Below are 24,268 nucleotides of genomic sequence, written 5' to 3' on the forward strand. Positions count from 1 at the left end.
TGCAGCTGATGGGACAACCCGGCTGCAAATCCCTGGATGCAAAATGGCTTTGCTGGGTGGGAAAGGGGAGGGAACTGAGCCAGGGTGGTGGATTAATTGGGTAAGATCATGGCAGCGAATTTATGACAGCTGGAAATCAGATGCATCCTCCCCAGTGCTCCATTAACCCCAAAGCATCCCTCTTCCTCCCTGGGCACCTCTCTGAGAGCTTCACCCTATACCTAGCAGCAACTAGGTAAGAGCTGAGCTCCCAAACACCTTTTATCCTGGTGCTTTTGGATGGCAAAAAATACTAGAAGTCAAAAAAAGCAATGTGCAATGTTTTGGGGGGAGTCTTGGTGGTTTTTATTTGTGATAAGGTGAAGATGCACCTCCTCGTCAGGCAGCGGGGACCTGGGGTGCCAACACACGATGCTCTCTGGGTGGTTTTGTTTGTACCATGAGGCACTGCTGGCAAAAGGAGCACTCAGTTTGTGAAGAGAGGATCGGCTACTGATAGCAAAGTGATTTACAGTGAGGCTTAGGCCAGCCAGCTCCAGGAGTGCTTTTACGTGATGGCCTAATGGTTATTAATTTGTCTGGAATTTACTGTAATGCTATTAATCCTGATAGGCTTGTTGGGTATTTAATGCAAATATTTTAAGTGCTTCTGTGGGATTTTTTTCTTCCCTGGAATGGCGTGTTTAGCTGCACAGCCCACATGCGAGTAGGAGCTCCTGTTTCGATGGAAATTTCAATGAATTTCTGTCTGGTGGCGGCGGGTGTAACTCAGCTGTGCTCTTCCCCATCCCCTCGGGCAGGGCTCCCCAGGCTTGTCCGGCATCTCTGCCCCCTCTGCCCTGAGGTTTCCAATTCCCCTGCTCTTTTCCAGCTCTGAACATCTTTCATCTCCTCCTCTTTGGGAGAGCCCCCAAATTGCCCGTGTCCCGCACTGGCTCTGCCGAACCCGCTCCCGTGGGTCAGCCCTTTCATTTCTCCCTCGCTCCGATTCCTGGCTTTCCATCACTGGCTGGCGAGCTGAGCTCTAACCATGTGTTTCTGTTTAGGTGGCCTGACAGATTGAGGTTTCCAGCTTGCTTGGTGGGAAACACGGCTCCAAAAGCCTGGAAACGTGTGAAGGTTGCAATCCGATTCCGGCTGCGTTCCCCGCTCCCCCTCCTCTCTGTCCCTGCAGGGAGAGCACAGCTGATGCCAAGGAGGGGGGGGGAACAGAAAAAAAAATCCAAACCTCCCAGGGAAACTGGAAATACATGTAGGACTTCATCCAAAGATCGATTAAATAAATCACAGGCTGGAACTGTGAGAGCAGCAGGTTCCTTTGGAGGGATCAGCTCCCAAGTCCGTGGCTGGAGCAGGCTGGCTCGGGGGCGTCTGGGCTGCACAGGGGGGTGAAAAGGCTCCAATATTAGCTTAAAGCCAGGGAACACACGTGTTTCCCGTACTAGAGCAATGAGCCCCGGGCTCAAGCCCCCCCCCGAGGGGGTTTAAGGCTGGGGTGGGTGAGCAGAGCTGCCTGGAGTCTTCATCACCCGGTCGGAGACGTGCTGCAGGGGAACTGCAGAGCATCCCGGGGTGCACGCGGCTCCTTCGCCGCCGTCCCCGGGGGCTCGCAGCATCCCCACGGCCGGGCTGGTGCTGGTGGGAGACAAAGAGCCCTTTGAAGTGTTTGGAGATGTGAGTCAAGGGCTGGCCGTGCCCCTGCGCCGAGGGGCGAGGGCCGGGGCGAGCTGTCCGCCTCAATTGATGGCTTTATCCTTTATTTTCTGTCTTTGCGCAGTCTGGAGCTGCTCGGGAAGCGAAGCCAGATGCTTGGTGTTCTGGCCGGCCCTCGTTGCTCAGGATCGTGGCCGCTGCCGGCAGCTCCCCCGGAGCCCCGTGTACCCCCGTGTGCGGCGTGGGGCTCGGTGGGCTTCTCGGCTCAGCTGCGGGGGGTCTTGTGCGGCACGTCCCCCCGCGTGTGTCTGGCTGGAGCCGGGGTTTGCAGCCTCTCCTGGCTGGAGCAAGGCGAGCGGGTCGCCTTTTGTGACCTTCTTGCCGAGCCAAATATCAGGGCTTGGCTCTCGCTGTGGCTCAGCGCATGCAACCGTTTCCTTCCCAGGCGAAAAAGCCTTTCTGGGAATGAGGGGGAGAGAGAGGAGCTTTCCACTCTTCCCTTCCCCGGAGCATTTGGGAATAGGTGGGTCTGGAAATACCCCCCAATGTGAGTGCCCCCACACCGTCCGCTTGGGTGCAGCTGGGTGATGCTGACCACGTGGGGACGGGTCCCTCCTCAGAGAATCACAGATAATCACAGAGAATGTTGGGGCTTGGAAGGGACCTCTGTGGGTCACCCAGTCCAACCCCCTGCCCAAGCAGGGTCACCCAGAGCAGGCTGCACAGCACCGCGTCCAGGAGGGTCTGGAATATCTCCAGAGAAGGAGACTCCACAGCGTCCCTGGGCAGCCTGGGCCAGGGCTCCGGCACCCTCAGAGGGAAGAAGTTCTTCCTTGGGTTCAGCTGGAACTTCCCAGGCTTCAGTCTGTGCCCGTTGCCCCTTGTCCTGTCACTGGGCACCACTGAACAGAGTCTGGCCCCATCCTCCTGACACCCACCCTGCAGATATTTATTGGCATTTCTAAGTTCCCCTCTCAGTCTTCTCTTCTCCAGGCTGAATGAGCCCAGCTCCCTGGGTTGCAGCTTCAGGGACCCCCCCAGGGGACGGGGGGTTGGGAGAAGGAAGGTCTGCAGAGTGGGATCTCTTCTTGTTTACAGGGTTGAACATGCCACCACCCCGGGATAACGGACAAGAGGTTCCTCTTGAAATCATTTACAAGAAAAGTGTCCAGGGAGAGCCCTGCCTTTTTGCTGAACGGTTCCTGATGGGAGCTGAGTGTTTGCCAGGACATGGGCGGATGGAGGGATGGAGACCACGCTCATCCCTGGGCTTTGCTAACAGAGCCCAGCTTGTTCCTGGCAGCCGGGCAGCAACCGCTTCGGTCTCCTGGCCCATTCAGAGAGCGATGGAAGGGAGCAAAGGCAAGGGCTGTGCCTGCACCCTGGAGCCGTTGCTGAGCTGCTCCATGGGGTGGTGAGGACGTGGGGAGGAAACCCACCGAGATGGGAGAGGGGTTTTAGTTTCAGCGCAGAGGAAGGAGCGGGGGTCCTGCCCTGGTCCTGCCGAAGCAGCGCGTGTTGTGGGAGCACTCCAGCAAGCTGGGCTGGCGCTTGGCCACTGTGCCCGGGTGGCTGCGGCTGCTCCCGGCCAGATGTTCCGTAACTTCAGGCCACTTGGTTCCCAGCGTCTGCTCCTGCCATCAGCCTGGCCCCCAAGCCTCGCTCTACATGGGCGGCAGATTCCCCTCCCGCCTTCACCGATGGGGCCAAGAATAAAACGCGTTGGCGGCGAAACGCCCGGGTCTCTTCCAAAACCCTCCTCAAGTGGCCTGACTCTTGATGGGCTGCGGGAGGATGGGAGCCCCAACGCCTTCAGGAGGTTGAGACCAGGAGGGAGAAGGGAATAACAGGGCTGGGGAAGGCATGCAGGAGGCAGGGCTGCTGGAAAGATGCAGCAAGCGGGTAGGGAATAATCAAGGGTATTTATAAGGTTCTCATCCCTCCGTGTTCTGCATCTCACCTGTCCCCAGCCAGGGATGCAGGGCACGGCCAGGGTAAACACCAAGGGTTCGTGCCTTTTGGTCTCCAAGACAAAGCTGGTGTCGGAAGCAGAATCTGCAGTGCCGGGGTAGGAGAAATGGTCTTACAAAAATAAATAGTGTGGGTCACGTGAGTTACTGTCTGTTTCTGGAGGAACTGAGTGTTTACATGAGTGCTTGGAGGCTTGGCCGTGCTTCATGCTTGTGGAAAAGGTCCTGGAGGAGAGGCTGAGGCTGAGCTCGAGTTAATTAAGAGTGGGCTGTGATTTGGGAGGCCTGGCACTGCCCTCGGCTAGGGGGCTGCGATGTTTCCCTTTGACATACATGGGGCTGGTTGCTGACAGAGAGCAGACTCGGGACAAGAGGGGCTGTTTGGCTGATGACTTTGCCCTGTTAATTGGGTGTCTCTGGGTGCTCTCCGCTTCCAGAGACCCTGCGAGAGCTGCTGGTGGTCAGATCCAGCGTGAAGCCGTGCCCAGAGACTGGCCGGGCATCCCGAGGGATGCTTGGAGGTCCCGGCACTGGGTGGTCCTTGCCCAAAGCTGGGGCTGTTGGTGAGGTGACCTCAGCCCCCGGCAGACTGCAGCATCGGGAGCGCTGCCAGTGCCTGCTCCGTTCCTTAATTAGCAGCATTACTTGCACATTTGGGCATCCCTTGTGTCGGGAGAAGGATGTCACTTGTTCCTCTTGCTTATTCTCCCTTTTGAAGTCATAATCCTCCCACTCTGACATCACAGCCGTTACCGCCGCAGCTAATTGCGATGCCACGCAGGCAGGTGGGAGCAGCTCGAGGGCAGAGGAGCCAGCGGAACTGGCTCGGACGTCAAAGCCCAGTCCAGCTGTCCCGGTGATGGGGGAACCGCAAACGCGATACCGGGACAGAATCGATTCAGCTCCACGCCTTCTCAGGAAGGGCAGCATCTCCTCATCCTCTCCATGGCAAGCTCCGGCCCAGGGCTGCTTTCCACCAGGGAATTAAACAGAGGGAAAACAGCTCCCATGAGCTGCTTTCTCCCTGCAGGTTACCCTTCGTTTCATGGGGTCCGGAGCAGGGATCTGGAGCGGAGCTCTGCTGTTTGATTTGCTTTGCAAAGACAGCCAAAAGGTGTTAAATGCTTGTAATCCTGTAATCCGAGCACAGACACGACCCTGCTGATGTGCAGTCACTGGCTTGTTTAACACTTTCTAAAGAGCTTTAAGAAAGCCACTTCTCCGTGCAAGCTTTTGGGATCTGAGCACCAAAAAACTTTAACATAATTACATTTTCCTAGGATATGATGTGAAAGATCCCACCCTGACACAGGTCATGGCTGTCTTTTTTTGTTAATAACTTATCACTCATTGAACTATTCCTAGTTTTCTTTTATCCCTTTTTATCCCCTTTTATCCCCCGTTAGAATAAACCTCGTGTGTTCCAGGTGCCGGAGCGGGAGCAGACGCTGGATCTACGGAGGGGTTGGGTTCCCACACCCCAGCCACAGCCTTCTCTGCACAGAGGCCCTTATCGAACGCTGCAAAACAAACAAACAAAATAATGGAGGAAACCAAAGCCCAGAGGGCAAAGAGGGAAGAGACGGGGAGAAGGCTGTGCTGGGAGAACACAGATTTCTTTCTTGCATCTTCTAGGGATCTTCGGTTGGTCGGTGGTAGCAAACGATCCCAAAGGGACTCTCGTTTTTCCAAGGGTTGCCATCACTGCGTGGGCTCCATGGTTGCTTCTGGTTATTGCATCTCTCCAGAAGGCTGAAGCGAAGGAGCACGTCCCAAACACGTGTGCAAGCGTGGCTTGGTGGCCTCACGCCCCCGGCAGCCGGGCGGGCAGCTCTCCTTGTGCCGGGTTCATCCCGGAGCTGTTTTGCTGTTGTTTCCTTGTTTATCGATGGAAGCAGAGGTCTGGGTTGTTTCCTTTAATCTTTCTTACTGCTCTGCTCCCCGCCGGGGGCAGGCAGATTTATGGCTGATCCTGTATTCTGGTTTTGCCTCCTAACATCTGTGTTAACTCTTCCCTCGGCCATCGGGAACAGCGTGGCTGGCCCCGAGCCGGGTCTGCAGAGCTTCAGCCCGGGCAAACGCTTCTGGGCCGAGCTCGGAGGGGAGCGGATGACAGCGCTGAGCGTTTTGCCGTATTGCAAGTCTGGGTGGGATGTCCGTGTCACTGGGCAGGAGGGATGTGCTCCTCTTCCGAGGATGTGCAGCACATATATTGTGCTTTATATATCAGCCTTTCCCACGTTGTTGTCCCATCCATCCTGTCCCCGTATTTACTTGCCACCCCCCAGGCTGGGGCTTCTGCCAAGAAGAAAGGCGATATTCGTGTTAGCAAGCCACGGTCGCCGCTACGAGAGCGCGGATGGATGGAACAGATCAGCTCCGGTTTGCTCCCCGCGAGCTGATGTAGCTCCCGGGACCAAACGCCGTGTCGGCAGCTCCTTCGGGACCTCTCGGTTAGACAGATTGTATTTGATGCTACTTGTGCAGCCACGAAGGGGTTTCCGTGGGTTTGGGAAGCTCGTCTGCCTGCTAGCAAAGCCAAAGGTTCCAAATGGAAACCCTGGGCTGCTCCCCACTGATGTTGTTTTATCGGTTTTGAAGACTTAAGCTCTTTGCTGGAAATATCAGGGCATCTTTAAAGATCCCTGTGAGTCCTGCCTGGGGTAATACACTCATTTTTCCCGAGTTTCTCCTTCTGCTGCGGCAGAGAGAGGAAAGCTTTCTCTTTACCCTGCTCTTAGGTGACTGGTGTGATAATTGCGTCTAAATTGATTCGAACCATTTCCTGTAAGTCTCTAGGGAATAAATTTCCCAGATCAATGGATGCCACTAGCAATGGCTGGAAATTCTGCTGCCCTAAGCAGGGCTAGGAGGAGCATTTTAATGAATCTGCAATGCTTCCCACTTGTCCCAGTTAATCCTGGTTCCAGTGAGGACCCCATTTTTCCTGGGAGCTGATGCTCTGGGCTTGGATTCCCATGATCTGGTGAGTAGGATTGAACCGAGATTTGGGAACCCAGCGGGTGCAGGCACTGCCGTACCCTCTGCGTCCCCAGCACGGGGTGGCTGGTGGCAAAACGGGGCTGGTTTTTGGGCAGGCAGAAGGAGTGGCACACCATCTGAGCACCAGGAACTTGTCCATCCTGCCTCCTGCCTCTCCCGTTGAAGGTGAAATCCATCAAAACCTCCTTTATGCAAAGCATCTGTCGAGCCCAGATCCAGCTCCATGTGCAACGAAGCATTTTTTGGTACCTTTGAGGCACTTCCACGTGTCCTACTACACTCTCCAAAACACCTCCCAGACCTTCCCCTGAGATCCCCTCTCCTTTCGGCTTTGCTTGCTGCTTTTTTGCACAGTCCCACAGGCAGGTTTGGGAAGTTTGTTCCCCCTGACCAGGGTACCAGGGTCTGAAGGGCTGCAAACCAGTGCTGAGGTTTCCCAGGGATGTTTCCTGCCACATCCATGGTCCCAGTTTAAATCACTTTTAAACCAGAGATGCTTTTGGGTGCAAAAAATCTCCCAGGGCTCCCAAGCGCATCCCTGCTGCTCTGTTCCTGTGCCTGGCTGATGTGAAACACAAGCCTTTTCCGAATTAACTGGGTCAGGGAGAGGATCTGGGGAAATATCCCTCCTGGAAAGCAAATGAATCCCATTACGTTCACTGCTTTCAGATCCTGCCCTGCTCGATCCAAAGCTGCTCCGTCCAGGGCTCAGACCCATGGCTGGAGATTTATCGGCTCTTGGATGCGGCTCTCTCCTGTTATGTGTCTTCCAGGGGCTATTTTACAATGATTTCTTGCCTTCACCTTCTCACCAGCTCTGCGGATGGTGTTTACTAAATGTATTTTAATGTATTCACCTTTCACCTCCTGACTAGACGCGTATTGATCCGCTATAGATCCCGGGAAAGGCTGCGCAGGGGATGGGGAGCTGCAGCTGTGCTGGGCTGGGGAAAGGGGATGGTGGCGGCTGGGGACGAGCCTGTGGCAGGGCTCAACGTGGAGAAGACGACTGATTCCTGCACCCCGTCCATGCTAGGAAATGGGTCCACAAGCCTGAAAATACAGAGAATGGCAGTGTTGCTATTGGGGGTGGTGCTGGCGGCAGAAATCCGGGAGACGAGCTGGGTGCTTGGTTTCCACCGTGGCTCTGCGGTGTCCGGCGGGCCGTGGCAGGGGCATTTATCCACAGAAAAACTTCTGATCCTGTGGCAGCCCAGAGCTGCGCCTGGTGCCAGCAAGTCCTTCGGGAAGCTGTGTTAGTCCAGCTGCATCGCACGGGCCCCTTTGCTCACGTGATGCTGCGCCATCCCCTCATTCCCCAGGCAGAAATACTTGGGAAAATGCATCCGTGGAGCTGGTTTCTCCAAGGTTTTCCTGGAACCTCAGTGTTCACTGAGGATCCCCTGGAGTAGTTTTTCTTATTCCTTGGGTAGATTTTATAGCTGATTTTGGGTCAGAAATGCTGATGCACGGTGAAGGCAACACATCCAGCAAGGCATCGGTGCATGCTGTGCTGTTGCTGCCGAGCAAGAAACATCTGCAACCGTAAACCACAGCCTGGGGAAAGGGGCCGTGCTAATCTCGGACCTGAAATTGGGAACAACGGGAGGTAAGAGGTAAAAGCTGAGATGTCCCAGCTGTTGCCTGCCGTGCCTTGCTGATGTCACGGGGAAAAGGCATTTCTGTAGGGTCATGGGAGTGATTTCATATCTGGGCTCCTCAAGGGGCAGGTGGAGGGGACCAGGACAGGCTCCTTCCAGCAGATTTTTGCCTCTGGGTCCCCTCCATCCCTCCCCCGTGTCTGCCCAGACCGCACAGCTGGGCTGCAGCCCCCACAACCCTTCCCACAGCTCACCACAGCCGGGGAAACCTCCTGGCTCCTTTGCCGAGCTGCCTCAGCCCCTTCCCGAGGCTCCCACGGCCTCAGCGCCGACCAAGCCTCCGTGCTGCAGGGAGCCGGCGGGGAATGCGGAGAGCAAGCGGGCTGCGGATCCAAAAACCGTACAATAATCCATCTAAAATAAATAGGATGCCGAAACCCAGCAGCACTCGGAGGTGTCAGGGAAGCAAAGTGATGCTCCAGCGGAGATGGGACAGGCAGCCGCCCCGCGGGTGTCTATGAGGCCATTTCCCAGAGGGGCTGAGGTGGGGAGGGAGTCACGGCAGCTCTGCCCCATCCCTGTAGCCCCCAGGCTGTGGTGAGGGGTCCCCAGGAGCAGAAGGAGGGGGCTGGAGGGAGCACGACCACCTCCAAAGAGCATCCACACAGGAAAACATCCGTGAAGGGAGCCCAAATCTCCCACGGGATTGCACGCACCAAGCCCCCAACGGGCAGCACCACTTGTCCCCAGCTCAGTTTTTCCCCCCTTGCTCCAGACTTTCTCTCTTTGGGGGGGCAGAGGGGGTGGGAAGATAAACCCCGAGGGCGCTGGTGCAAAGGCAGCGTTAGAGGATGGACTGGCTTAAAGGTCGTAAGAAATGTTCCCGCTTCCCTTTATTTTTTTGGTAAACAGGAAGCTGGGTTTCCATTTCACCCCAAATCTTCGCAGAATGTGGCTGTTTTGCTAGCAGCTTTTATTTATTTGTTTCTTCCTTTCGTTGGGAACCAGGGAGTTTGCAGCTGACGGAAAGCAGGGGAAGTGTCAGCTGCTACAAACTGGAATTACATGTATGTGCAGTGACTTTCACTGAAAACCTAAAACCTCCTCCCGAGGGGAAAGCAGGGGGAGCAGGGATGGAAAGCGGGATAATGTTTCCTCCCATTCCCACTTGTGCGGGTGCTGGACTTTGTTTGAGAGGAGGTGATGATTTACCCGGGGTGATCCCCAGGCCGGGGGCCCGAGGGCTGATTTATGGAGCAGTAAAAGTGAACAGTCTTGTCTTCATCACCGACTGGGTGTTTTTTTACCCCAGAAAAGTTTGTAGACGTTATCTTCCTTCCGGTAAAAATCCCAGCAGAGCAGAAAAGCCCTCCAAGCTCCTTAGAGCTTCTTCTTCCCCACAAAATACCATCCCAAACCCCATTTCCCACCATCTGACACCCCTCATGGACCCAGCTAGGACTGTGTTGCCAAAACTCACTGCCCATTCACAGATCCCCAGGGATCTCATGCTGGGGATCGGGTTCTCTGGCCCCCTCCTTGCAGCACCCAGGTGACGGTTAACGGCTCCTCATCCGCTCCCCCTGCCCCAACCCCGCTCACCTGCATCCCCCCCGGGTCCCCCCGCAGCCCTCCATCCAGGCAGGGCAGCCAGGAGGGAGCCAGGTGTAACCAGAGTTTAATTTATTTTAAATTAACGTGGGAGGTGTGGGGGAGGCTGGAAGGTGAAGGGAATATTTTCTGGGAAAAATGACCTTAGTTTCTTCAGGAAGCTCTCACTCCATCTTCGGGGTGGGGGGGGGGAGAGGTCTGTGAGTTCACTTCAATTAAGGGTAATAAAGCTGTTTTGCTTTCCCCTTGGTCCTAGGGAAGTGGGGCATTGAGGCAGTAATGGGTTTAACCTGCTGATTGTTGAGGTGAACCTTCTCCCACCCCAAATATCCTCCCACCTCAGACAACACAAATAGCTTTCTCTCAGGGTCGGTGGTGGCAGGAGCAGCCAGAGAAGGACCTGGGGAACGGCTGGAGATGCAGGCAGGTACAGTGCAGGGCCACAGGGTGCTGCTTATTCATGTCCCATGGTGCTTCTGCTAGCAGAGGGGTGGAAACTCAAAAAAACCCATAAACTCCTGTGCAAAATCCCCCATGAGCTCTGCAAGCGCAGTGATGGCTTTGGGATGAGGTCTCGGTGTTGGATTTTCCTGGGATAAGACCTGGCTGCTGGGGACTTTTGCCACTTAACCTGCTCAGGGTCTTGGAGGTGCTGCTTTGGGGAGGGTTGGGGATGCCAAGGTCCATCCCCTCGGGGTCTGCAGGCAGATATGGGGGGAGCGGTGTGTTTTGGGGTGCCACAAAGGTGTCAGGCAGGGGGATGTTCCCAGGCTCTTCCCTGCTCCGGAGAAAAAGCAGGACTTGGCAGAAGGCGGCTTTTGCTCAGCTGCAAAGCCAGCCCGGTGGGGAAAGCACGGAGAGCGATCTGGTGTTTGATCAGTGCCGAAAGCCTGTCGGGGAGAGCCAAACTGCCGGCCGACGCTTCGCTGCGGCCCCGGAGCAGCGCGATTCCCTTCCCAGCCGGGCTGTCCCCCGTGCCCCGGAGCAGCTCCGCGGCTGGGGCCGAACCGTTCCCACCTGCTTCCCCTCCTCGCAAGCGGGGGGCCCGATCCTGCCGCAGACGGGAGGATGCTGCCGGCAGCGCGTGCCCTGCCAGCTCCTTCGAGGCACCGGCCGTTTGGGGACTCGGACCCGAAGTGACAGCCTGAACCGCAGATGCCCGCTGGTCCCGGAGACAGCCGGCGTTAATGGCTATCAAGACGCATCTCACAGCTCACGTAGCGCCGATGATTTCCCAGCCCCAGCATCGTCCCTTTTTCGCACGCGATGGCAAGACCCCGCGGGGACACGGTGCCGCCACGTCCCCAGGCACATCAAGCAGCCGGAGATGTCTTAATTAACTGGTCTGTGACAATAATTACAGAATTGCATCTCAGCGCTGAGTAGAAGAGGCAGTGCTGGGAACCAGACACCGCCTCCCCACCGCCGCAATGCATGAGCAGGTCCGGATCGTGGTCCCCGTGGTCGCCATCACATCCCACCTCTCTCCCCAGCAGCATTGTGCTGCCGTGGCCCCGTGGGCATTCAAACAGGGCCTGGGGACAGGGGTTTGTGTCACCTGAGCCTTTTTTTAAGGAAAGAGAAGCGTGGCAGTGGGCATGGGGAAATCGGAGCAAAGCTCAGGCCCTGGCTGGAAAGGATTTACGTCTGGAGTCAGGCTGTGTCACGCGTGTTCGGTGCACATGTGTCACCCTCGCTCCTGCTTTATGCTCCAGCCATTCATCGATGGGATGAGTCAGAGGGGCCAGGCAGAGATTTCTCAATTCAGATAAAAATTGTGAGGTCATTTTTCAAGTCCTCGCTTTTGTGGCCATAGAAAAATGCTGCGGGAGAAACACAAAACCATGTGAAACTCGTTGAGGTTTCAGCTTTGTTATGAGCATGAAACTCGGACCAGATTTCTTCAGGGGCTGTCGCTGCGCTCGCCACCCTCCCCGCAGCCTGGAAGCCAGAATTAGACCCAATTTTTTCCCTTTTCTATTTAGTCACTGCAAACTACTTGAATGCCTGCTATTTTTGGTGCCTTTCATTGAGCGAAAGAGCAAACCGAGTCACCTGATGGATGAAATATTTTCTTGATAAGACACTTTCTTGCCTTTGTTTTGCTCCCCAGGGCTCCCAAGACCGGTCTGTCCCAGCCAGTTGCTGGTCCTCACGGAAATATTTGCTTTAACTGAACATTACACAGCTGTTTTTCACTAGGGCATTCTTCAGAGGTGGATTATTTGTCATTCCCCAGCTTAATAATAATAATCCGTTAATGCATTTTTGTCGTCCAATGAAGGAACAAAATGCTCCCATGTGTTTTTACAGCAACGGCGCTTTTCCACGCCTGCAGATGGGGTTCAGGCGCTCCCCGTGCCCTCGCCCAACTAAATGCACTAAACAACTCCCACAGCGCCAAGTATTGAGTCTTACAATACGACAGGGCGGGTCAGCAGTGTATTAAAACCACTGACTACAGGCATATAAAAGAGACGCAAGAGGGAAGGGAAAAGTGAACGTTTCCGACATGCTGGTGGCCGTGGGGATCCCCTCCTCCCCACCCTCCTTGTGCTTCCTGGGAATCTTGCGAAAATATTTGTTTTTAATTCCGCGCTGGATCAGACGCTGTCCCACGAGCAGGGGAGCTTGCGGTTCCCTCCGTGCACGCTCGCTGTTTGGCAGCCGGCGGGCTGCGGGCAGATGTCTTCGTCCGGATCCAGATGTGCCGCACGAAGCTCTCGCCTTCGCTCCCCGGCTCCGAGGCTTTTCCGGAGCGTTTCTCGGGAACATCCCCAGCATCTCTGGGGAACGGAGTCACCCTTTCAGCGCGCTGAGGGGTCTCTGATGGAAAGGGACCGCTTTGCCATGGTCCCTTCCCATCCTCAGGGAGCAGCGGTCCAAGCCCACTGCCAGCTCTTGGCAGCAGAAATGGGGCATTTTGCCCTTTTTTTGGTTCTTTCCGCAGTTGCCAGTGCCCCGGAGCCAGGCAGTGGCTGAGGACGAGGGTTTGCTCCACACCTTGGCGTGAGGATACACCTACAGCTGCTGCCAGCCCCCGCACCGCAACGCCTGCAGCATCGTACGGTTCCAGCCTGGCCAAAATCCCCCCTTGGCAGCCCGGACGGAGCGCGGGAGCAGGCTGAGCATCTCTCCACCGCTGCCCGGCTGCCGTCCCGGCGGTCCCCGCGATACAGGGAGAGCCCTGGCAGAGTCGTGGGTGTGAGCAGGGATGGCTGAGACCCAGGGTAGCTGGCAGGGTTCCTCGGGGACATTGGGTCCTCGACTGCATCGTCCTCCCGGCCAGAAATTCAGAGCCAAAACTCAGCGGTTTGTCTGCAGTTCCCAGTTCAGCAGCTTTGCCAGGACAGAGGAGCCAGGGGCCGGGGAGGGATTTGGATGCCCTGCCTTGACTTTTGCTCCTCCAGGACATGTGGGAGCCAGTCCCACACGTTGGGGTGATGCAAATATACGTGTTAAAGTTTCAGAGGCATGGCTGCGAGCGAGGGAGGCTCGGAGGTCACGGCAGCACCTTGGGCGGTGGCTGCTGAAGCTGTCCCTACGATGCAGAACTTCAGATGAGGGGTCAGATTCACTAACATCCAAACTGCCAGGAGCTGGAGGCAGTGTGTGAACACAGAGCAGAGCAAGCATCGATGCCAAAACCTGGGCAACTTGCTGCCCTTCAAGGAAATTAAAAAGCTCTTTCTCCTGTTCTTGCTTATCCAAACTGTCACAGCCTCAGCTGGCCCGACACGCTGGAGGAATTGGCGTTTGGAGCAGGCTTGGACTTTGATTTGTTGCTTACGGCTTCCTGTCCTGATGAGAAAGGAAAAGTTATTTTGAGAACCTCATGAATGAAACCCAAGAGGTGACCGCAGCATCAGCAGGGCGGGCAGGAGCAGCGGGGGCAGCCAGATACAATATTTCTCCTGCCCGCAGGAGAGATGCTCTGGAGGCCGTTCGCCTTTGATTCCCTCTCCCCACTGCTTCTCGGTGCAATGCAGAGCAATTAGCCTTTCCATAAAAGCCTCCTTATTTTAGGGGACTTCCAGTAACTTCAAAGAAGGGGCAGGTTTCTCTCGCGTTGCAGTGCGTTGTCAGGTCTCTCATGAAAAGCTCTGTCTAACGCTCGCTGCTGAGTGTTGGACCTCTGCTCTGTCCCCGTCCCCCTGGTTTCGTTCAAAGCACGCGTCCCTGGAGGAAGATGCTTTCTGTGCACTAACCCCACATTGCACAACCCCGCCCCCAGCCAGGCTGAGACCAGGAGCACCCATACCCACCTTGCAAGGAGCGATGGAGATGCCCACAGCCACGCAGGGATCTGCCACGTCTCCCAGTCCTCTGCCATCGAAGGGGCCGGTGGGGAAAGCACGGAAATGCCTGGGCTTTCCAGCTCCCTCGTCCCAGACAAACATTGCTTCTTCGGAGGAAACAGCAGCGTTACCAGAGCCGACTTTGGCCGAGGCTTGGGATGTCAGAGTGAGCAGCGCTTGGTTGGATCAATGATATTTTTCCTCCCCAGCCCCTGTTCTGAGCCTCCGTGTTAAGAAATATCTTTTCCCAAAAGCCAAGGAATGCTGTTGTGGCTGGGGGATGCTTTTCACCCCGCCCTGGCAGAGCACTGGCCCTGGGCTGCTTGTGCAAGGGCCAAGCAGCACTTTTGGGCTCATTTCTTGCGATCAGGAGATGCTTCCCTGTGCTGCGAGACTGCGAGGGGCAGGACGAGCTCGGGGTTTGAGGGCACGGGATGGTGAGGAGGAATTAACCTGTATCTCACCACCACAGCAAGTGCTCTGAGATGCAGCCTGGTTTCCCAGGACGCTCCCAGTGCCGGGATTGCTTGGAAAAGCCGCTGAGCCCATCGCAGGCTCGAACATCCCACCTCAGCCCCTGCATCCAAAGGGGCAGCAGGGCTTGGGGAAGTGGGAGAAAAGCTCTGCCAGGACCAAACGAAGGGGAACAGCTGTGGTTTTGCTGGAGCAGAGCCCCCAGGGCTGTGCTACCCCACACAGTGATCAGAGGGAGCGAGTTGTGTTGCAAAGAGGCAGCAGGCACTGGAGAAACCCTCTGGTTTCGGGTGCCGAAGGGCTGAGCTTTGTCTACCTGCTGGCTCTGATCTTATCTCGCCAGGCAGTCTGCTCGGGGCAGGGGTTATCTCTGCTCCCCATGCCGCTGCGGAGGAGATGAAAGCACCGTGGGCTGGGCTGTGTCCCCATTTGGGGACCCCCAGCCCGCTGCCGCCAGCACCTTTGTCCGCAGGGTAACCGTAGCCGGTGGCGGGAGCAGCCGGTGAGGGACAGAGAGGGAAGGAGAGGGCGAGATGGGTGTGATTTGGTAACCCAACCTCCCCTCTTGTCATCCGGACAAAGGGGGTGATTACAGCTGTCCAGGCTGCGATGACAGCAGGGAGGAGTGGAAAGGCCGGTGACCCACCTCGCCTCCCCTTCCCCTGGCACCCCTCACCTCGGGTCCAGAATGCCTCTGCTCCCTCCGCAGAGCCCAGCAAGGTCTGCAACCCTTGCCAGTGGTGGGGGGTGAAGGAAAAACAGCCTCCCACCAGTTCCTCTAAGCCAAAACTCCCAGTCCCTGGATTCAGCCATTGCTGCTCCCCCACCTCCAGAGTTTGGTCTCCATCCCCAGATTTCAGAGCCAAACGCCCTGTATTTTCCTAACATCCATTTTTCTCCCACATCAGCATCTCCCCTCCCTCCCCGGCACCAGAGCTTTGCGTTCACTCTACAGCAGAGGCTGAGGGCAGCAGCCTGGGGATGACGGGCCGTCAGGGAATGGGGGGGGCTTGGGGGGGAGATGGGGATGGGTAGGAAATCTTGGCAGAAGCCCACGGACCCTTATTAAGGGTTTCTGGCACCCTTAACGATGCTCCAATCTGCTAATTGTCTGCATGCAACCCCGGCTGAGCGCCAGCTTCCAGCTCGTGCTTCACTCACCCGGACACCCAGATGGGTGGGGGGATCCCATCGTGTTCGCCGGGGAGTAGGGGGATGCTGAGCAAAGCAAACCTTGCATGGGGACACCACAGGCATCTGCCCCACTGCATTTCCCAGCAGCTGGGCTGGTCTTAGCAAAGCCAAGGTGATGGCCATGCATTTCCCTGGCTGTGATTTAACCTCTCGCTACTTGTTTTGGCCCAAAAGGCATGGAGTTGGTGATCCTGCAGCAGATTTCCATACTGCAGGGCGCTCCACAGCTCTGCATATCACTCACTCCTGGTTTAAACAGCTCTGAGACCTTCTCAGAGACCTCCACCTCCTTTGAAGGTGGAGATTTGCCCCCTGGCTTCTCCATCCAGCCCTTCTCCAGCACAAGGGGGGACCCCAGGACCCGTCTCAGGTTTTGCAGCAATCTGAGCCGCAATCGCCTCCCCTGCGGCTGAGCAGAAGGGAAGGGTCATATAACCATGGGGGTGGGGGGGGAGACCCCCGGGAGCCCAGCTGGCCCTGCTTCTGCAGGGCAGGAGGCCGGTGGGGGGACGGGAGGGAAAAGGGGAGAGGGAGGAGGTGGTATGGTCAAGGACTGCTTGCTGGTGGGGATTAAAGGCTCAATCTTGAGTCAAGAGAAGGAAATTAGAATCAAATCAGCTTCTAGCGCCTGCTGGAAATCGGAGCAGGATTTATGGCCGGGGTGAGGTGGGTCAGGGCATCCTGCAGCTTCCCCCGAGGGTCCTGGCAGGTGATGAAGGGGGTCGTGGGCCCTCCTTGCTGCTCTCCCACCGCTGCGGACGGTGGAGAGACCAAGGAAGGGCCCAGGCTGGAGGTGATCCCCCTGCTATGGAGACCCATGGGCTCCTTGCAGTCTCTGGTTTCTTTGGCACAGATGGACCAAAATGTCCTCCTGGAGCTGGTGGAACGGGCAGGAGGCAGCGAGGGAGAGAGGGAGAAGGGGGTCAGTGCTGAGCTGTGCTGGATACGGCCATCTGCAGCCCACCGCATCCTGCGGGAGCTGGGTTCCCATGGCCACGGGAGACAGGGATGCCCTGGGACAGCACCCATGGGTGCCGCTGGTGGGTGCTCAGGGCTGAATCGCAGGGGCTAAGCGACTGCGGGAGCCACAAGATGAAACACGTCACCTGGTGCTCCCTTCTTGTCTCTTCCCTGACATTTGCACCTTGGCTCTCACCAAGCAGGCAGCTGAGCAAGCCCAGCACCACGTCCCCCCTCTTCCTGCCCCCTCCATCCCCAAATCCCCCATTTCCAAACCTTTCCTCACCCCATTCATTGCTTCTCCCAGCGTCCATCCTCTTCCTCCTCCCTCTCTCCTTCCCTTTAGTTTTTCCTGCCTGCAACCTTTCAGCTCATCCTCCCACCAGCCTGCCCAGGGACTCGTCCTCCCCATCACCGAGCGGGGCTGGAGCATCGCCATCCCCCCACCCCAGCACCCTGGGGTGCCCTGCGGCTCTGCCACCCCCCCCCCCCGGCCACGCTGCCCCCCACACCGCAGCGGGGTGGAAATGGGGCGCCTGGCAGGAACCGCCTGTAAAACGGAGAAAGTTAATCACGGAGATAATTGAAACCAGCGGCCATGGCTGGGGAGCGAGCGGCTTTTTCTGAGCCGAGGGGAGGAAGGAAGGGGGTGGGAAGCTGGGGCTGGGGGGTTGGGGGTCTTTGGGGTTTTGTGTTTGTGTTTTTTAAGCCAAGGAACAAATCCATATGGTTGCAAGGGCAATTCCCAGGAACTTTAAGCCTGGGCTCCATCATAAATGTTTCAATCCTTTCACTTCAAGTGTAAAATTGAGGCTCTTTGGCAGGCAATGGGTTGGTTGGTGGCTCTTTCCTGGGGCTGTGCAGGCAGCCCTGCCCGGGAGGGGGCCTGGAGGCATTTGGCTGTGAGCAGTCCCCCCTGGGTAGAGTCCGCAGGGACTAAATCTGCTTCTTACCCTGCCCTGGAGAGCAGGATTGCGCTGTTTGCCCAGCCTGCATCCCCCTGGGTGCCCTTAGCCTGGGCTCCCTTTGGGGCATGGGGCTGGGGGTGGCAGCACATCACCCCCCCCACCATCCCCAGCCACCTTTCTGGGCATGGTATGGGACAATGGCACCCATCGACCTCACCTCTCTTCCACTTCCAGCAGTGCTGGGGGACTGGGAGCACCTTGCAGGAGCGGCAGACTCGGATGGGGGGGAAGGTAAGGCAACATCTGGAAGGACCTCCTGAGCCCAGAGCCCGGCTGGGGGTGGCTATGGGTGCCAGGGTCCTGTGCCCTGCTCAGATGGGCATTGCCAGGGTCCAGTGACTTTATTCCCCTCCTCACTCATCTTCCCACAGCCTCTTTCCACTGATGCTGCTTAAACCCCCCCAGCCCAGGTTGCCCCACACCAGACCGGGACCCACGTTCCCCTGCATCCAGCACCTGGCCCAAGCACCTGCGTGTTTGAGGTCTGCACCAGGTTTTAGCCCAAAAATGCCATTTTGGTGCTTCTGGCCTCCAGTCACCGGAATGGGCGAGGGGCAGCAAGGATGCACGTGCCCTGCATGGCCCCAGCGTGTGGGTGGGATGCTGCTTCCCGAGAGCTGTTTTGGAAAATCCCAGTTTGGGCTTCGACTCGGGCTCGTGGTGGTGGTTATCCGCCCGCAGATCTGCAACTGGCTTACGCCGCTGGTTTTTTGACCTTGCAGTTGTGTGTGCCTTGCCTTGGGTATTTTCCAGGCTTGAGCCGAAGCATCTCTCCAGAAAGCCCTGATTATTCCAGGCTGAAAAGCAGGGTCTGAGGCAATTAGAGATGGAACAAAACCCTTCCAGCTAGGGAGCCGTGCAAGGGAAACGGGGAGGAGAATTTGTGTGGGATGGATTTGAGCTTAAAGACAGGCTGGACCTGCAGGGACAGAGGCTTTCCTCCTGCTCAGGAGCCGAGCGAAATCCTCGCCAGCCTCACATCAGTTACTCCTTTTCACTTTTCAAGCTTGACGAATATTAGCAAGAATTGGTTTTTGTCAGGAGGCTGCCGTGGTGATGACCCATCCCTGGCAGCACGGGGACACGAAGTGATGCAAAGAGCTGGGAAGATGTGGCTGCACCAAGATTTTCCTTGGTTTTGGAGGACAGTCTGCCAAAAAACGGGTCCTTCCCCAGCATCTGTCCACCGAGGTGGGGATGAGGATGTTCCCCGGGGGATGTGAAGGGAGATCATGCGCGAGGGTCAGTGCCGGTGCACTGGAGCTGGCCGCTCTTTGCTGCCTTCCCATGGCTTGCCTGGCGCCCAGCCCGGCCTCCCTAGTTGGAAAACCAGAAATCTGTATTTCTAAGGACTTAATCTGGCAGCTTTGCAAAGCGGAGTGCAGCCTCCGGTCCCGGCTGACGGTCGACCGTCAGCCAGGACCGGAGGCTGCGCTCCCCTCACTTTGTTTGGAAGAGTCTCATTTTGCATCTAATGAAAATTTTATTCTGATTTTTTTTGTTTTGTTTCTAAAACAAAGACACATTTCCGACACCCAGCAGCCGGGGATAAAAAAAGAATAAAATATTTATTTTAAAATGAGTAATAATCTAACCTGGGAGCTTGTATCTGAGGAGGATTTATATTCATTCTGTTTTTCGGATGGGGAAAATGAGTCACCATCTAACGGCCAAGGGGAGCTGATGAACTGGAATGAATTGCATGGGGTTTTTCACCTTTTGAGGGATTTGAAACCTCTTTACCATCCTTCCAGTCTGGGTCTCAGCCTGGTTTTGCACCCAAGTAGTGCAGTTTTCCCAGGACAGGGCTTACATGTTCACCCCAGAAGCAAGGGATCCTGGAAGCCTCCTCTGAAGCAGCAATGTTCCAGCTGAAGCTCATCTTCAGTTAGCCTGGGAATTAAAAACTCCTTCATCTGCCCCATCCTCCCTTGGAAACACGAGAAAGTCAATTCTTCCAGACCCCTCGGAGGCATTTTCCTGCTCTTGGTGATTTTGTCTTCAGCCGCGTTTGGAAGGAAACCAACCCAACCACTTTCTCCCCGTCTCTGTAAATCATCCCCCTACCCCTTCCCCTTTCATACTCAAATAAAGGAAATAATTAAAAGACCAGGAAAATGAGCTGTTGGCAAGTTTCCTACTAAATTGCTCAGCGCTAGGGTGCTGTCCAGAGCTTGAAGGCTTTTGCAGGAGCAGGGTAGACTTCCAGGGAGCTGCTGTGAAGCCTCTGTCAGAAGGATTTGGCCACTTCTGCAGCGCTCTTCTCCCTTCCCCGTGCTCCGAAATGGCAGTTTGCTGTCTCTTTGCCAGAACAAAAGCACTGCTCGATACCCAGGTGGCTTCTTTTCAGCTTCAGATGAAGCCAGCCTTTGCACAGGAGCCCAGGACATCACTGGAGTTACCAGCCAACAGCAATTTGCATCTCAGAGTGATGCTTTGAGGGAAACCAGAGTGTTTTCCCCCATTTATCCCACAGCTCGCCTGGCTGGGGGTTACTTTGGGGTTCCCCAGATGGCTCCGTAGTACCCTCACTTTCATGTTGCTGGGCTGGAGCTGGGTTTTCTCAGCATATTTTGGGCAACATCTCACACCCCCTGCACCAGACCCTCTGTGCTGGGTCTTGCTGAGATTATTTAACAGCAGCAAGAGGAATTGCATGTGCTTGGGGGGGAACCACCGCCTTGCTCTGACTGCTGTATCCCCTCTCATGTTGTGTCCCTTGCTAACTCCCCCCAGACGCATCCATCTGGGTCTGTTTAACCTCTCCCTGCTCCCTCCAGGAAGGCCACATCCATTAAAGTAAAGCCCCATCACCACCTCTCTTGGTTTGTGCCCAGCTGCAGCAAAGCAGAATCACCTGGGGGAAATTTGGGGAAGAAGAAGCAGAAGAAGCAGAAGCAGAAGGGCAGGGTTTTCCCTTCCATTTTCCCTTCCCTTCCCTTCTCTGATGTGTCCCGTCTCCCCTCTACTCTGCCCTGGTGAGGCCCCATCTGCAGTGCTGTGTCCAGTTCTGGGCTCCGCACTTCAAGAAAGATGAGGAGCTACTGGAGAGAGTCCAGAGGAGGGCTACGAGGATGATGAGGGGACTGGAGCATCTCTCCTATGAGGAGAGGCTGAGGGAGCTGGGCTTGTTCAGCCTGGAGAAGAGAAGGCTGAGAGGGGACCTTAGAAATGCCTCTAAATATCTGCAGGGTGGGGGTCAGGAGGATGGGGCCAGACTCTTTTCAGTGGTGCCCAGTGACAGGACAAGGGGCAACGGGCACAAACTGAAGCAGAGGAAGCTCCAGCTGAACATGAGGAAGAACTTCTTCCCTCTGAGGGTGATGGAGCCCTGGAATAGGCTGCCCAGGGAGGCTGTGGAGTCTCCTTCTCTGGAGATATTCCAGTCCCGCCTGGACGTGGTGCTGTGCAGCCTGCTCTGGGTGACCCTGCTTGGGCAGGGGGTTGGACTGGGTGACCCACAGAGGTCCCTGCCAAACCCTGCCATGCTGGGATTCTGTGACATCTCTTACATGCGTTGAATTAGGGGTGGCTTCGAGCGAGGCGGCTGCAGGGGTTGGTTTTGGCTCTGCCACTGCTCAGATACCCTTGTCCCGTGATAACCTGGGCCAGGACACCCGGGTCCCACTCCCCTGTGTCCCCTGCCCTGTGTGAGGTTGTGGGGACACCCTGAGACACAGGGACTTTCCCTGCCTCTGCCCTGCCTTGCCAGGCACCTGGCCGAGTTGCTTTTGCCCCTTCTTCACCCGCTGTCTTCTCCCCTTGCCCTTTGGGCCAGGTTTATCCTGGGCCAGGGTTATCCTGCTCCAGGCACAACCTTGGTTTCTGCTGGAGCTTCTGGATGCTGCAACAGCATCCACGATTCCTCGAGGCTTGCACCACACACATGTTTCCCCAGGCCTGGTTGGCAGAGATGTGATGGGTTAAACCAGCACCTCGTGATGCCGGCTCAGCCCCACCTCTCCTCATCAGGGCTGGAAAAGCCTCAGGTGAGGAGCTAAGAGCAGGTTAAAAGAGGAGGGCTGCTACACAGCTCTCCTGGGGCTGCTGTCTCCCACCTTGACCCCATCGGCCTCTGAGCAGCCCCTGGACCCAACATGGCACGAGGCAGCCGTGGGGATGGGCTGTGCCCAGCGCTGGCACGTGGCCATCGCCCCGGCGCTCCCGGCTTTGCCGCCGACCTGCTTCCCATTATTTGGGAATGTGGCTTTCGCCGGCACATGGGAGGCAGATTTTGCCTGGGGGTGCGAAGGGGGGAGATGGGGCTGCTGATGCCGGCACTGACCCTCATGCCCCACTCAGGGCAGGTACTGGGGGGCTGTTTACAGCTTGGGGCTGTCTCCATGGGGGTCTAGAAATGAAGCATCTCCACATCGCCCCTCCTTGTGCCGGCTGCACCCCCAAATCCAGGCTAAATTGCTGGGGGAACCTGCAAGAACACTTGCTCTGCTCACTTCTGGAGGCAGACAGATGGACAGGGAAGAAATATAGGTGAGATTAGCGTTTGTCAGCTGCAGCTGCGCGCCGTGAGCTGTTGTTTCACTTGCAAAGCCCTGCTGCTATTCTGGAAGCTCAGCTTTCTTTTCCCATCTTTGTCCCTCCACGAAGGGAAGGTCCCGGCTCCCTGCAGGAGCCAGGAGGTGAATGAAAAGCTTCTCCATGCATCCTAGGGTTTTAATGTGGTTTTATTTTTTCCTTTTTCTTGGTGACTGGTGAGGTTATCCAAGACCTCTTGCTGGGGATGACAAGGGGTTTAGCAAAGCGGTGGTTCTTCGCTGGAGGTGACGGTGGCCGGAGTGGGTGTGTGGGTCCACCATGGGTCTGTCCCCGTGCTCCCACGTCAGCCCCCAGCCCGGGGGAGCCCCTCCAGAGCTCCTTACAGCAGCTGCGAGATTAAGCAGGGGGCTGCTCCCTCCCTCCCCAGGCACCTATAAAGAAGGGGAAGGAAGTTTTCCAGGGCCCTTTCCCCAGCCCTGCTCGCCAGCCGATGCAAACATCAGGTTCCTTTCCAGATCTTACTGTTCTTTTTCTCTTCTTCCCCCCTCTCCTCCTGCACTAACCATAAATCAGGTTGCTCTCCCCAGGGACCATCTAATGCAGCTGATCCCACACATGAAGACCACCTCGCACAGCTCCCTCCCTCGCTCTCCCCCCAGTATGGCTTTAGCCTGGGATGCAGGGAGGGCAATGGGGGGAGAGGATGCTCCTTACCCCCCCACCGCCGGGTCCTGCCTGCGGCTCCAGGCTCCTTTCCCGGGCGTTGCAGGCAGAAACCCTTCGGCTCACGCTCTCAGCCCGGCTCCAGGCTCCTCTTCTCCATTCCAGCCTCTTTCCCAGGGGAAGGTGAGGATTAAGAGGAAGCAGATTAAACCTAATGGATTGATTGCAATTATTTTTCCCTTGTTTATTTGCAGTACCGTATGGGAGCCTGAAAGAAGGAAAGGGAATGCTCTCGATGTGTGTGCAGCCCTGGTCCTCATTATGTTTCCTGCTACAGAGCGACCCAGCCCAGCTGAAAATAAAACCAGCTACATCTGAGCATCCTATTTCAAGCTCTTCTAAACTGCGATGTGCAAATACTTCTGTGTGCAAACCCACACGCAATCCTGCACGAAGTAACTCCAACACCAGCCCTGCGAGGTCCCAGCTGCCCTCTGCCACGTCTTCCCATGGTTGCTGGGGACATGCACCCTCCTAGGAGCCAGCAGGAGCTCCCTGGGGCAAGAGCCAACCTCTTGTTTGGGGGAAGCTTTACCTGTTGCTGTGCCTGGCGTTATTTCCCCTGCCCAAGGACTGTGTGAGTATTTAGCATCAGAAATGCACCCTGGATTGCTTCGTCTACCTGGAGCTGAGCCCTCCAAGCCCTTCCTGGACGCGTTGCAAAAACTTTCCCCCACCTCAGTAAGTCTCCCCGGACCTGGAGGTTCTGTGTAGGAGCCTGGGAGGCTGATCCTGCGCCTTGGGGTGCCAAGGACAGCATTGCTAACAGCACTGGGGTGCAGAAATAGGCACCTTGTGCCCAAAGCAGAAAATGCTTCAAAATAAGTAGACTTGAGCCTTTTAATGCTCTTTTCGAGCAGTTGAAGTAACTCGGAGGGGCAGGAGGAGGAAGCTGCCCTCTTTTTCTTGGGGTTTTTCCCCAGCATCGAAGATCTCTCCTGGATTGCACTGGCTGTGTTGTCCCGGGGAGCGGGGCGGGAGCATGGTGGGCAGCGGTGGGGGGATGCTCGGGATGCTGCCCGGCACGGCATTAAGCTGTTGGACAAAGCCGGATAAGTCACGCGAAGCTCCCGACGCCTGAGGTTTGAGTCTCTGCCAGGCGCTCCCAAGAAACCCTCCTCCACCAGATAACATCGGACTTCACATTCCTGCCATTTATAAGGTTAAAATAGGACGATGGAGAAGAAAGAAGGAAAAAAAAAAACCCAAACCCCACCCTTGAAGGCTTTGAGGCCTTTTTGCCTATCGTGGGCTCACAAACCTCAGTGTTTGGAGGGGAGGGGAAAAACCAAGCGGCACGCCAACGTAGTGATGCT

Source organism: Opisthocomus hoazin, chromosome 26, assembly GCF_030867145.1.
Source record: "Opisthocomus hoazin isolate bOpiHoa1 chromosome 26, bOpiHoa1.hap1, whole genome shotgun sequence".
Lineage (NCBI taxonomy): Eukaryota > Metazoa > Chordata > Aves > Opisthocomiformes > Opisthocomidae > Opisthocomus > Opisthocomus hoazin.